This window comes from Malaclemys terrapin, chromosome 17 (assembly GCF_027887155.1).
Source record: "Malaclemys terrapin pileata isolate rMalTer1 chromosome 17, rMalTer1.hap1, whole genome shotgun sequence".
Classification (NCBI taxonomy): domain Eukaryota; kingdom Metazoa; phylum Chordata; order Testudines; family Emydidae; genus Malaclemys; species Malaclemys terrapin.
Genome location: NC_071521.1, coordinates 1347675 through 1362133, shown reverse-complemented (window position 1 = coordinate 1362133; position 14459 = coordinate 1347675). Strand labels below are relative to the sequence as shown.

General features: G+C 43.7%; 1 long non-coding RNA gene across 2 annotated transcripts in view; it reads right to left on the bottom strand.

The window, feature by feature from the left end:
- Positions 1-237: 237 nt before the first annotated feature.
- LOC128825409 (uncharacterized) overlaps positions 238-14459 on the bottom strand; it is a 37291-nt gene continuing 23069 nt past the window's right edge. For both annotated transcript variants that reach the window (XR_008442667.1, XR_008442666.1), the window contains exons 2-3: positions 7699-7878; positions 238-920 (exon numbers count right to left, since the gene is read on the bottom strand). This is a non-coding gene — a long non-coding RNA (uncharacterized LOC128825409). The remainder of the gene's footprint in view (positions 921-7698; positions 7879-14459) is intronic.

Here is a 14459-nt window from a genome sequence, read left to right as displayed (position 1 = left end):
TAGCAGATAGTATCCTTTACCCTTGGATTAGCCCCCGCAGTTAGCTCAGGGACAGGGTCTGGCAGAGAGTCAGAATCTAATACCAGTACAAGGTCTGCAACAGCTCGGGAAAGTAAGACTTAGCCAACCAGTTTGAAATGGTGGAAGGGGTGAGATAATAAATATATAAACAGGATTTAGTATCTAAAATTCCAGTATTACCTATAGTTATAGGTCTATCAGAGTTTATTTTATATACTGTGCTTAGAGCTCTGTAGCATTATTGCACCGCCATTCCTTTTTATGAATAATTATTGTATTAAATGTAACATTAAATATATAGAAATAGTGAATCGAGTATTATAGGCATTAAGCTGAGTATGTGCAATGCACTGAACAACGGTGTGTGCAATACATTGTCTAAGAAAATAAATAGCAAAGGAGGGGCTCGGGGTGAAATCATAAAATGCAAAGGAATACAAAATATTTAATACAGACAAGTAGAATAAGTCCCCATAGTCGAAAATGGAGCATACAGCCAGCAAGGAATACATGGGACAGGGCTTGATAAAGTTTTCTTGAGTTTTAAATTAGATCTTTGAATTCCTGAACGCACAATTCCTGAAGCAGCAGACCCATGACATATCTGACAAGCCCGGGGTTTCCCAGGTCAGCGATGCTTTCCATTCTTTGGGAATTAGAGATGGGCCCATCCAAATACCTCCAAGAGTCGATAGAGTGTAGACTGCGACCTAGACTCTAATGAAGCCTAATGGATGCCTTTGTTCCCTCGGGTTTGTACGAGACCAGCTGCTCCAAGTGGCCTTGGATTCTAGAGAAGTTTAACAGTTTCTGTCCTGTGATCTCCAGCAAAGACAGCATCTTGGGCAGCTCTGGTGGGCCATATGTTGTGTTCACATGGTGCTGGAGGTACTGCTGGCCTGCAGGGGGGTGGGGGGGCGAGGAGTACATCCACACATCAATAAAGAGATCAAAAATCAACTGCAATTCAGCATTATGCATGAAAAGACACCTCTTTTGATTGGCAATCAGGCCTTTGCTAACTGTGCAAATGGGAAAGGCCTGCCTTAAGGCTCTGAGATATGTCACATATCCAGAGAGAGGAAGGAGAAGATAGTTGAAGAGTCAGGTAAGGATACATGCTCAGTATTGGAGGCTGCAGATTAAAAAAGCAACTAGTAGCAAAGCAAAATGACTGACACCACTTAAAAGGGCAAGAGAAGTGGAATGGCTAGACACATCATACTCTAAATAAGAAACACATGGGAAATGTTGATCAGAGAATGCTGGCACACAGCTGAGGTCTCTGAAAAAGAAAAAAAAAGAGGAAACAGAAAACAAGATGGGAAGATAACATTTCAAAGCAAGCATTAAATGGGTAGCAGTTCCAGCTAATAGAGACCTGTCACAGTTTTTCCCAGTAGCACATAGAGAATTGCTGATGATCATTAACACCTTTTGCTGGGGATCCCAGGACAGAAACCTTTAATCCCCTCCAGAATTTATTATCAGCAAATGCAATTCTATGAATTTCTATTTCTCTCCAGAAATTGTTCTATAAAGTTAGTAAAAACAAGTGAAGCCTTAACTGCAACAACAACAAAAACCTATTATTAATTATTTAGATTTTTAAATAATAAATACTTGGGATTTAATAATATGATATTCATTAAAGCAGCCACCAGAACCACAGGGACCTCAAGTACATCAGCTTCCTTCTTATCTGTTTCTGTTTTTTTTCCCCACACCACCTTTGCTTCCTATGAGTAGCAGCCACCATGGACCTTTGGCACAACAGTCAGCAATGAGGAAGGAGGACTGAGACCCAGTTCCTGGCTCCCCAGTCTGCTGTGCAATTTCTTAGAAAATCTCTCTTTAAAACGCAAATTCTTTTTAACAATGAAGGTGGATGCAGTTTTTTTCAGCAACATGGTGGCTCATTCCTGCCTGTCGCTCTCTGTAGAGCTCTGCTGAACATGCTGCATTGTCTCCATTGTCTCTGGAGTGAAGCTGTGTGCCACTGCAGGGATCTGTTTTCATTGGGCTGGAATGTCAGCGCACCTGCTACAGAGAAAAAAACCCTGGAGTTCATTGACTGCAAGGGCAGATTTGTACAGTGCCCTCGATCAGCCTTCAACTACCTGAAGGGGGATCCAAAGAGGATGGATCTAGACTGTTCTCAGTGGTGGCAGATGACAGAACAAGGAGCAATGGTCTCAAGTTGCAGTGGGGGAGGTTTAGGTTGGATATTAGGAAAAACTATTTCACTAGGAGTGTGGTGAAGCACCGGAATGGGTTACCTAGGGAGGTGGTGGAATCTCCTTCCTTAGAGGTTTTTAAGGTCAGGCTTGACAAAGCCCTGGCTGGGATGATTTAATTGGGGGTGGTCCTGCTTTGAGGTGGGGGTTGGACTAGATACCTCCTGAGGTCTCTTCCAACCCTGATATTCTGTGATTCTATGATTACTCCTCAGGTGTGTTGGTTCTTCACGTCTGCCTATTTGGTGAAAATGAGCAGCAGCATCCGTTCCATCCGAGAGCACTGTCTGGGCCAGATGCTCAGCACATCTCAGGGATGGGGCAACACATGATGCTTTCAAGGGGAGCAGGACCAGGTGCCAGCTGTATGCCACCTCGCATATACTTCAAAGGCCATTTAAGCCAATTTTCTACCCTGTTGGCACTGCCAAAGCAAGGCCAAAGACATGGAAGAGAGACCAGAATGTGGCCCACAATCTTTCCAGCAGGTTCTCTGCCTCCACACTTCCTGTTTGACTTGAGAACTCAGTTCCCTACATCCTTTGAGGTTCTGCAGTCACTAGCCCCAAAGAGGGTGTAAAAGGCTTTGACACCTGTGCCTACTCATTGCAGGTTCTGGAAGTCTCCCACTGCTCTTGCCAGCTCTGCTCTGCCTCCCCAGATCCTGCAGGAAATGGTCACCAAGTGAACAGTATGTGTGTCAGCTGAACTGAAATTTGGTTTGGGTTTTGCAAAACTTTAGAGGCTGTGACTTGGTTTCATAACATGAGAGGTGGAATTTGGAGGTAGGGTTCTTGTGTAGACCTGCCACTTTTGGCCTTTGCTTTTGGTACGTACAAAACAGAGACAGGACCAACAAGCAATCAAGGCTCCAGACACCAACCAGTGGGAGACGTGGTTCAGTTGCTCCTGATGGCGTTGTGTGTGAAGTGGTGTGCAGCACCAGGGGCCGGCACAGACTCTCCCCGCGGAGCTGGAATATGTAGCCCCAGGAGTTGCAGCGCTGCAGGGAGCTAGCTCGGAACAGCAGCATGTGTTTGCTCCAGCCACTCGCTAAGAGGCCCCTTTGTACGGCAGGCGTCTCACTGGGAGAGAAGAGCAGCAGGTACAATAATAGGCGGCTGTAGACAGGCCACGGTCGTAGGAATCCGAGACATCATCTCAACAGGGCCACCCGGGGGAGGGGGAGCAAGTGGGGCAATTTGCCCCGGGCCCCACAGGGGCCCCCACAAGAATATAGTATTCTATAGTATTGCAACTTTTTTTTTATGGAAGGGGCCCCCAAAATTGCTTTGCCCCAGACCCCCTGAATCCTCTGGGCAGCCCTGCATCTCAATGAGACGTTGGCCATGAACAGGACATTCCTATCATGGAGACATTAGAAACCAGATGCATTTCTTTCTGGTATCAGGTGATGGCTGCTGCCCATGGCTCCCATCTGGGAGGGCAAACATCTGGCCTGGTCTCCCCTGGGCCTGCTCCATATTGGGCCTGCTGCTGACATCCATGTATAGCAGGAGATGCGCCATTGAAGCCACCAAGTCACACAGGGAGAGTGAGAGGAGAGTTGGGCTCCTTGTCTCTGGCACCCCAGCACCACTCGCCTGGAGATATCTGCTGGCCCAGGAGTCTGGCAATGGCTCTATTAACTCAGAGCAGGTTTTCTCCTAGGGCTCTGGAAGCTCTAAAACCAGCATCATAACTGCTGTGTGGAGGGAAAGTCACAAATCTGAACCCCTGCACCAGCGAGATGAAAATGACTACAGTGGGTACCATTAAAAAGGAAACATTGACTGCAGAACAGCATGAGCCCCCCGCTGCACTCTGCATTCCAAATGCAGGAAATGTCACTGCGAAGTCAGTACCATGGGGCAGGGCTCATTCACTTGCTTAATGGCACTCCCTGTACCTCAAATTCTGTAAATTAATTATTCATGACTTATACAATGCTTTACAGTGAGACGTGGCTGCATTCTAAATGTAAAAGCAATCCACCTACATTTTTTAATCAGTCTTTGTTATGAATGGCGGATGCTTGAAGCTGAAGCAAAAATCATCATCAGCTATATTTATTGGCTAAAATATTGCTGTATCCAAGCTTAAGAAATACCAAACACATCTGCCAGTGGCTAGAATGATAAGAAAGGAGAAATCTAACCAGTGGAAAATACATCATGTTTACCACAAGTTTAAAACAAAGAATCGGCAGCCATGACAGGATTAAATCGAGGACACCATTATTCCTTTCAATGATCTTTAGATGAATGCTGTGTCTCTGAGGAGGGTATAAGACAAAATGGAAGGCTTGCTGTGTGGATGCTTTTCTTCCCATGCACGTCAATTTGTTGCCTCTGTTATTCGATAGCAGTGTATAAATCTTACTCATTTCATTCCAGATAAAGGGAGACAACATCATAGGACCTGTGTATCTTTGCATGGGATATTGAGAACTGGACTCCTCATTTTCTGTAAATAAATGGTCAAATAGACAGGAATCTTCTCAAGCTTCAGGACTGGGAGAATATTTTAATGCATGTTCCAATCGGACAAGTGTGAGAGAGAGCCCACATGAGCCTTCCGCCTGCTCGGCAGCTTGTAACTAGGCTGGGGCTGGGAGAAGATGATTTGGGACCAGGTGCTGCCATCTTTATTCATCCTGAGAACAACATTGCCCCATGAGTAGCCCAACGTGGGGGCAGGGAGGGGGCAGAATACATAATGTGAGTAAGGGAGACACAATTGGGCCCTTTACATTTTGGAAATTAAAAGCATTCTAGGCTATTCATTACAGACTTACAAGCACTAACTCATGAATCGGGACACCAACAGGGCCGGCTCCAGGCACCAGCTTGGCAAGCAGGTGCTTGGGGCGGCCGCTCCGGAGAGGGGCGGCAGGTCCAGCTATTCGGCGGCAATTCGGCGGACGGTCCCTGACTCCCGCTCGGAGCGAAGGACCTCCCGCCGAATCGCTGCCAGGGATCACGATCGCGGCTTTTTTTTTTTTTTTTTTTTTTGTGGCTGCTTGGGGCGGCCAAATCCCTGGAGCTGGCCCTGGACACCCAGGTGATTTCCCGCAGCTATTTAAGTTTAGGAAGATAAAATTTCGGCTAACTTGTTTACTTGATTGGTGAGCACTAACTCTGGAATCCCATTTCACCCCCAGATAGCTGGGGATTAGGAAGTGCTTTCACTCCCACTTCACCCTCGGGTGAACAGGCGCAGCGCCGTCCTACAGCGTTGGAACAGCTGTTTTGAGGTAATTTCAACATACCTTATGCTTCAAACTCAACAAGCCAAACCCCCCATAAAGCAGACAGCAAGCACGTTGGTCTCTTTATTTCCTATCACAGCTATTTATGTGACATATTATAAAAGCCAATTTGTTAACCTTACTCGGTACTGGGTTTGCATTGGTTAAAGACTGTCTTTCTGTGAACCGTGTGCCTAAAGGGAACATTGAATAAAAAAAAGTGTTTAAAAAAAGTGTATGAATGATAGAAAAATCCCATTTTACAACCGGAAGGTTGTAGATTATTATCTGGGTCTGTTTTCACTTGATTTCTCACACTGCAGATTTACTTGGTTACAATGAAATATTGGGGTAAAATAGTTCTGGGGTGGCTATGTGTAAAGTGTTGATAGATTTTACAAGTCACAGACCCATTTTCATACACACAGGGAATTTTAATATCTATTGATGTTTCAATGTTACATTTAACTATATAATAAATGTAGCCAAAGCCAAATTCCAGCGCCTTCCGTGAAGCAAACTATGAAGCAGAGAGCAATGTGAGTAGTGAACCCAACTGGATAAAATCAGAAACAACCCAAAATTTCACACACAATTTGAATAAAAATAAACGTTTGTGGAGGTTAGAAAGTTCTTCATTCCCACGAGCCTGAGCACATCCTGGTGTCAGACAGAACCAGCAGCTCCAATGCCGTGAGGACAACTGCCCTTGTGCTATTTCTGAGATGACTGAACCCAGGAAGTGGTGGGAATCTAAAGGCAGGGCCTGTTCCCAGGAGAGTTCTAGCCTCGTTTCTACAGGGGTCTATGTTTAGATAAGCTTTGGATGAGCATCTGTATTTTGATACGTGCAGATATGGATCTTTATAGATAGCTATTAGAGTGAAAGCTGGTAGCAACCTCTTACAGAACACTTTCCATTATAAAAGATTATTACAACCTTTATTTGAGAAGCTCTAAGCTTGGCCTTGGCAGGAAGTAATTTTGCTGTACAGTTGTCCAGTGGTATGCAATACAACAGCAACGTTCCTCTCAAGCTCTCTTCTTCATATTTCAGGACATCTTGAATCTGTCTCTTGTAGTTACCTCCCTATATTAGGTCATTTGAGATCTAGGACCTGATTCTCCACTGTCTCACACCTGGTTTGAGCATTTGCATCAGTGCATAGTGAATGCAAAATGCTCGCATTCTGGACTGACACTCACTGTGCTGTTCTGGCAGGTTTTAAACTCATTGTGCTCAGGTGTAAATGAGGACAAAGGTGCGAGACCAGCCCTTAGTTCTAAGTAGTTGTCTGTGGCTGTGAAGATGGGATTGTGAAGAAATCACAAGTCAGGGAATTACTATTCACTCAAAAAGCTACAACCCAGTGAAATTACCTGGATAGTTTTGCAGATTTCAAACATCAAAGACTTTTATTCTTTTCTATCTCTCTAGGTATTTATTTGGCCTCCCTCTCCACAAGAGCTGAGCACCTCACAATCACTAATGGATTTTGCTGGGTTTGTCTTGTTTCCTGCACCCCAAAGAAGTTCTGCCCAGAGATTAAACGTCTCCTTTCTGGGAAGCGGTTTGGTCAGTATAAAAGCATTTTAAAACCTGCATTTTTATGAAGTTTTTATTAGTTGCAGAGCCTGAGAGATGGGCACTAAATAGAATATTGGTCAACAAAGGTATCTATTTAAAAAAAATAGGTTGACTCTGATTAAATGCAAATACTGAATTAAGCTTCATTTCCTCCTGAATCCAAGGTGTCCTTCCCCAAGGCAATACCTTCAGGACTGACCCCTCAGCTTCCCTCCCATCCTATGTAACAACAAGACCTGACTAGGAGGCAGAAGGGGAAAAAGAAGAACAGGAGTACTTGTGGCACCTTAGAGACTAACAAATTTATTAGAGCATAAGCTTTCGTGGACTACAGCCCACTTCTTCGGATGCATATATCAAAGGGGAAGGGGAAAACTCACCTTCTAGGGTGATAAACAAGCCTCTGTGCTTGTATTCCCTATAAACACTATTTCAGCTGATCTCCCCAATGCTGTTCATACACTGAGAGAGAGAAATAAACAGCCAGGCACAGAAACAGACTTTTGCCAACTGCAAAGAGATTAAATTGGCAGAAAAAGAAATTCTATTTTCCAGTTTCACAGCAGGTTTTACCAACAATGGAAACTATGAAAATTACTCACTCAGAAATGTCTAACGCTTTTTTTCAGGAATGTGCCCATTGTCCAAGGTACAAGCAGAGATGCCGAATGGTGTCAGTGCTCTGGGCATACATGGCCTGGGGAGCAGTGTCTTCCACCCAGTTTCCTCTCTGTTTGGAGAGTGGCACTTTGCACAGAACCATAGTGTAGACAATGTATAAACTGTTGAGAAAGAAGAAAATCACTTTGGGCTGAGAGCTTTGTCTGAACTTTGTCCTTTTCTCAAGCAAAGGAAAATATTATTTCACCCTTTAAAGAACCACACATAATAAGAGGCGAAATGTCAAGACCAATGTTGATATAAACCCCCAAGGAAAACAAACATCCATGTGGCTTCTCCAAAAGGTCTCACTCCTCACCCCTCTTCCCTAGTTTAAACAGATTTAGTAAGTGAGGAGGAATGGGAGGGAGGGGGGCTTCTCCAAGGGTCAATTCTAAAGGTCCTCTGTAAAGGCCCAATCTGGTACATAGTCTTCAAGAGGATGCTCAGCACCTGGCAGGATTGATCCTTCTGGGGTGGCGAAACCTCAGACTTTCATGATGAAAGCTCTGTGAATAAGATACAGGCATCTTGGCCTCACATGACAGGCATTTACAGGCCCCTGTTTTCCAGTGTCATGTCATATTGTATCCCTACACCAGAGGTTTACACAAAATGCCACGTATTGCTCAAGCAAATGATGCCACACTTCGGAGAGGATTTCACTTGCCTGACTGCAGTAAAATGGCTTAAAACAGTACATGTGAGAACCATGTGGTCAGAAGAGCAGAAAGATGCATTGAAAATGGAGATGTTATATTGTCTTTCTTACGGTATTTGTGGGTCTTTGGAAGAGTTGCATGGGGTATAGTCACACAAGACTTGGTAACTCCCCCATTGTCTTTCATATGAGACATACAGTTAAATCCTAGGCAACTCTGAAGAGATGGGGTGATGCATTTTTATGTAACAATGTACCTGTGTTAAGTGGCTGTGTATACTATTCGTATGCCAACAAAAACAAGAAACATATACCCAAGGTCTGGCTGGATCTGGAATAGTTAGCATGTGCCTCTATCCGTCGCCAAGAGGAGACTAGCCCACAACCGGTGCTGTCTGCACAGTACCCTTTGGGGCAGGGCGAGGGCTGGCAGCAGCACAGTCCAGTCTCTCCCTGGGGGTAAGAACAGCAGTTGTGCCTGGCAATGCCTAGAACCCGGCCACTTCCCACCCGCGCACATCCACACTGGGGACAGGCACAGTCAGCTATACTGCCCCTGTTCTGTGTCTCAGCCCTTCCTTATTTTCCTCTCCTCCTTCCCCCAGAGCTCTGTGCCCCTTGTGTTGAGTGACTGGGTTGGCTGTGCTTTGGACCACTGATCAGACTGCAAAGTGTATGGTGGGCTTTAAATGACATTCATTTCATTCTTGGTGGTGGAGCTGATCCGGGGGCACCCAGAACTCTTTAGCAGGCGGCCCTGAAAAATAAAAGCCCTGATTACTCTGATTTCACTAGACAGCACAGATACAACAATTTCCACCTACACCAACAATAATCACCACATTATGCAGCACAAAAGTACAAAAATGAATAATTAAAAATTACAGGCTGGCTCTGGGAGAGACCCTGTTATTATGTGCATCAGAAACAGGATAAATCACAAGTAATTCAGAAGCCACATTCCCAGGTTCACTCATAACCATCTTGGTATTTGGAGTCCCATTGGGAGCCATAAACGACATAGAGTCCACATTATAAAAATAAACATGAAGTTAAGTGGCAAGGATTCATTTACACCCAAAGGGGAAACACTTCACTGTTTACAGTATTGGTTTAATACAAACATAGCAAGTTTCACCTTCAAATACATCCCCAATTCTAGGGGAAGGGGATGCTTGGGGAAGAGGGTACTGGGTAACCCTACTTATTGTCAGAGCTGCAAGTCCCACTAAAGAGCATGTTGTCCTAGACAAGGTCCTGACATGCTTGAGCTCCTGAAGAGCCATGACAAATCCCTTAAATTTAGTCTTCAAAAATCATGAGATTTTAAACAGTAAAATTTGTGGTCTTTTTATTTGTCTTCTGCGTTTTGAGCCCTTGGGGTATCATATGTTCATGTTTTTCTCTGAAAGCATAAGAGCTAGAAACTTGCTTTCTTAAAACAATGAAAGCTGAGATTCTCACATCATCACCTGCCTCCAGAACCTGGGCCTTTTAGTAAAGCCCCAAGTATCAGGAGATTTGTGATAAAATCTCAAGGCCTGGCAAGACGGCCCCATTGAGTCAGAAAGAGGAAGGACTGAATAAAGACGGAGCAAGGACTTCAGCCTCAGGCACTGTCATTTTGCCTTTTACCTTATATTTGACTTTCTCTTTTTCCCTTAGCAAAAATAAAACCAAAATGTCTCGAAGAAGCCCAGATCAACAGTCAAAGTGATTATTCCAAAAGAGGTATTATTAAATATTGCTAGTCAAAATGCAAAATTATTAACAGTGTGATTCATTTGGGGTGGGGAAGAGTGAATAGACCTTGGTTGCAAAATTGGATTCTTAGCAAAATGCAGGGCAGGCTCAGGGGTGATTGACTGGGATCAGAGTCCCAGCACTCATGAAAACAAAACTGAGTGCAGCACTTTATTCACCCTGAGACAGCGCCAACATGCCTTTCTCCGACAAAACACCCACTGACTTCAATCTCTTCAACTCAATGGGAGTTTTGCCTGAATGAAGGCTACAAGATTCATCCCCTGTACGTGCTCTCAAGTACCCCTGTCTAAATCAAAATCTTAACTGCATCTTTATTCTGATCACAGGCTCCGTTTCAGTTAGTTCTCTAAACAAATGTTATTTGGACATGTGGTGTCATGGGAGGATATTGCAATGGCTCCAAAATGCTTTTCACCAATAAGAAACTAGCATTTCACTGAATCATGCTACCCTGTAATTCAGTTTGTTCTCAGGAAGCAAAAACTCCATGGGAGAACATGCCCAGGCAATGGTATGTTCCTTGGTATCAACATTGTTTTAACCTGTGGAAAACGGGTTAAAATTAAAATCAGTGGCACTTTCAGCATCTCTGGCATGAATCTTTAATTGTGTATAATCACAGTGCAATCTGTTGTAATATCAATAGATGGAGCTAGGTGAGAAAGGAAAGGTATGGAGGGAATCGTTCTCCCATGGCACAGATTTAACTCTTGATTTGACCTGATTAAGGACAGATCCCCGATTTAGCTCCTGAGGCTTTGAAAATAACAGAAGGAAATAGCGATATGCAGCCTTGCTGGAATTGGACCCAGTGGGAAAACAATGACAGTTGATCTCATGGAAAAGTCAAGAGTTGGAGCCAGTTCAGACTTCAGAGCTAACTAGGAGCACAGGGATGGGTGCAGGGGAGGGGAAGTCTGACCAGGGAGGTTGGGAAGACAGCTACAGGGAGAGAAGGCTTCAACACTGAACCTTCAACCCCCTTCCCCGCACCCCAGGATGATTCCCAAAGGGACGTGGTTTTGTCCTTGGCAGTGCAATCAGGATGTTCCCTTTGATATGACAGCCCGGTGCAATGCACCTGGGACTGGTGAGATTGGTGCCATCACTCATGATCAAAATGCATCACTGGTGATAATGCCAACCTGGTGGTTGCACCAGCACATTCACGGAGGGTGAAATTCACCCCTACTCAAAGGACCGACAGAGGCCGCCTAGGTATTATCTAAGCTCTACGGCTTAATATGCAAACTTTGCTAAGTATCTATCCATACCCTACAAACTGAGGATGATGGGCACTAAAGCAGCAATGATAACAAATAATTAATTGATAATAATTAGTTGCTTATTTATTTATTTGTGGAGAAATGACAGTTTGCTCAGCACCGCACAAAACATGTTTTCTGTCCCAAAGACCCTACAATCTTGGGACCTTATCCTGAAAATATTGACTCTGCTCACATGGGTACGGTTGTTCACATGCATACATGTTTGCAGGATTGGAAACGTATACAATTTCTGTGCATAGCATTTAACAGGCAGATAGATAGATAGATAGATAGATAGATAGGTTTATGCTATATTGTGTGATGTCTAGTAACCTGATCCAGCCAGGGGTCTGTAATGTAATTAGAAGTAACTGTGATGGCTCTGGTGCTATTGTTTATTATTTGCATTACAGTTGTGCCTAGGAGCCCTAGCTGTGGACAAAGCCCCAGTGTGCTAGGCGCTGTACAAACACAGAACCAAAAGACAGCCCGGACCCAAAGAGTTTACATTCTAAGTACATGGGTTTACCCTTTTTTGCTATTTCTCTCTGTTTCAGTATCATGGCCCAGTTTAGTAGGGTTATGGAGGGGAAACAAATATACTTGACAGCAAAATCAGGGAGTAAGTCCCTGTTCCTCCATCTCATACAATCCAATGTTATCTCACCTTTCACTTACTGATCTATGCTGACTACACAGCAGACCTCAAAAGCTCTGGAGAGTCAGGCCAGGTGAGCACGAGGGTGATGGAGCAAAAGCTCTTGTTTTCTTTGCTGGCCTAAGTGAGAGGAATTTGTGCCAGATTCCTCTCTTTGAGTCATAAGTGAGCAATTCCAAACCAGCAAGGCGGGGGGGTGGGGGGAGTGCTGTGTTACTGGAGGTGCCATACTTAAGATGAGAAATAAAACCAAGGTCCTGACTACTGATGAGCATGATAAAGACGCTATGCCAGTTTTTGCATAATAGCAGAGTGTTACGATCTAAGTTAGAATGATAACAGTCAGCCAAGATAACACTCTACCTAAATTCTCCTTCCAGTTTCAATTCCATACAACATTCTTCATTTCATGCCCTAAATTGCTTTGTATTGTAGTTATAAGCTATTGAACAGTTGCTGTAATACCCCAGAAGTGCTGCATTTCAGTGGTGGGTGAAGGGATCCCTGCATAGTGGTAAAGAGCTTTGGGGTCTCTTGCAATCAGGGTCGCCCAGAGGATTCAGGGGGCCTGGGGTCTTCGGTGGCGGGGGTCCTTCCGCTCTGGGTCTTCTGAGCACTTCGGCAGCGGGTCCGGGAACGAGTGAAGGACCTGCCGTCGAACTGCCGCCAAAGACCAGGAGCGGAAGAAGCTCCGGGTCTTTGGCAGCGGGTCCTTCACTCGCTCTGGGTGTATTCGGTGGCACTGAAGGACCTGCCAAAAACTCTCTTGGGAGCCCCTGAAAACTCTTGTTGGGGCCCCTGCGGGGCCCGGAGCCTGGGGCAAATTGCCCCACTTGCCTCCCCCCCCCCCCCCCAATCTGGGCGGCCCTGTTTGCAATGAAAGGTATTAGAGAAAGGTGAGATTATTTTTGTTGTTTTATTATTGGGATCAGAAATGCAAACTCTCACAGAAATCTCTATGCATATACAAGAAAATAACCTGACATGATCCCAAGCTTCTTCTTCTGTGTGTTTGTTTTGGGTCTGTGACACACATGAAACACCTCAGTGTCACTCCCCGGCGCTTGGACTTTTGAGAGCAAAGTTGTGGAGCTTGGGAGTTCTGTCGCCCAAGTTCCACACAAGACACTTATGCCACTGGGGTACCAGCAATGGTTCAAAGCAATTATAAAAGAAATCCAAAAGATCTAACCTAATGCATCATCTAATTAATGAAGTGTTAAAACAGAAATTAGGGGTCATATTCTTCAATCAGTTACACACATAAAGGGCTTTCAAGGATGTGTGGAGAGCAGAATTTGACTCTTTAAGAGTTTCCCGTTCTTTGCAGATTAATTTAAATGGGGTGGCAGCATAGATTGCTTCACAGCAGAATAACTGAGCAAATGCAGCTCATTATTTTGGTTTCACTCCAGTCTTGTCAGTTTCCTCTCTGCTGGAAGTAGGAGTTCTTTACTGGGAGTAATGTTGTGATGTAAAAAGAGTAAGAAATATCTGGTCACACAAATATGCAAAAATCTGGGATGTATTTCAGTTCTCTAAAAATATCCAGAGGGCAAATAACAAAAGGACAGAGAGCTTCCAGTTTTCAAAAAACAAACAAACAAACAAACAAAACACATTTTTTCACAATCTATAACTACAAACCAGTTATGCCTTCAACCCTAAAATGTAGCATTCAATAAAAACCCCTGGCAAACAAAATAGTAATTTACAGTTGTAGTTATCTAAATGTTCTATACTTAACATTTTAAATACTAAATTCTCATAAACACTGTTGTCAGGTTGATTTGATTCCAACTCTATTGTTATTATTATTTCTCAACATAAATTTGACTTTTAAATTTATTCCCTTTGTTATTTGGTTGTTTAATTTAGTTTTGATTTGTTTTAAAAGATAAACAGAAAAGGCACATTCATTCTATCCAGCAGGCTTTGGCCAAAACAAATGCACATCAAATACGCTATTTAAACAGAAACACTCATAAAGTTTTAACATTCACCAAATAATTACAGGACAGGGCTAAAGTCCAACTCTGTCTGGAGTCCAAAGGTTTGACGTATATTTAAGATAGAGATCAAATAGAATGTGCATTGGCATCTAATATCACCAAGTCTCCTACCCTCAGTGATGCATCTACTTTTTCAAGGCCAATAAATTTTAATGAACTTGTGGATTTATATCCAAATCACATAAAATGCTCTCCCATAGTCTATTCTAAATGTTCTAATACTGGTTTTATGATCAAAATTTGGTTCTTTGTTCTTCCAACATACATTTTAACACAAGGGCAAAGTAACTAAATGAATTAAGATGCATTTTTAAACATAATTGTAGCTTTCTGTCAA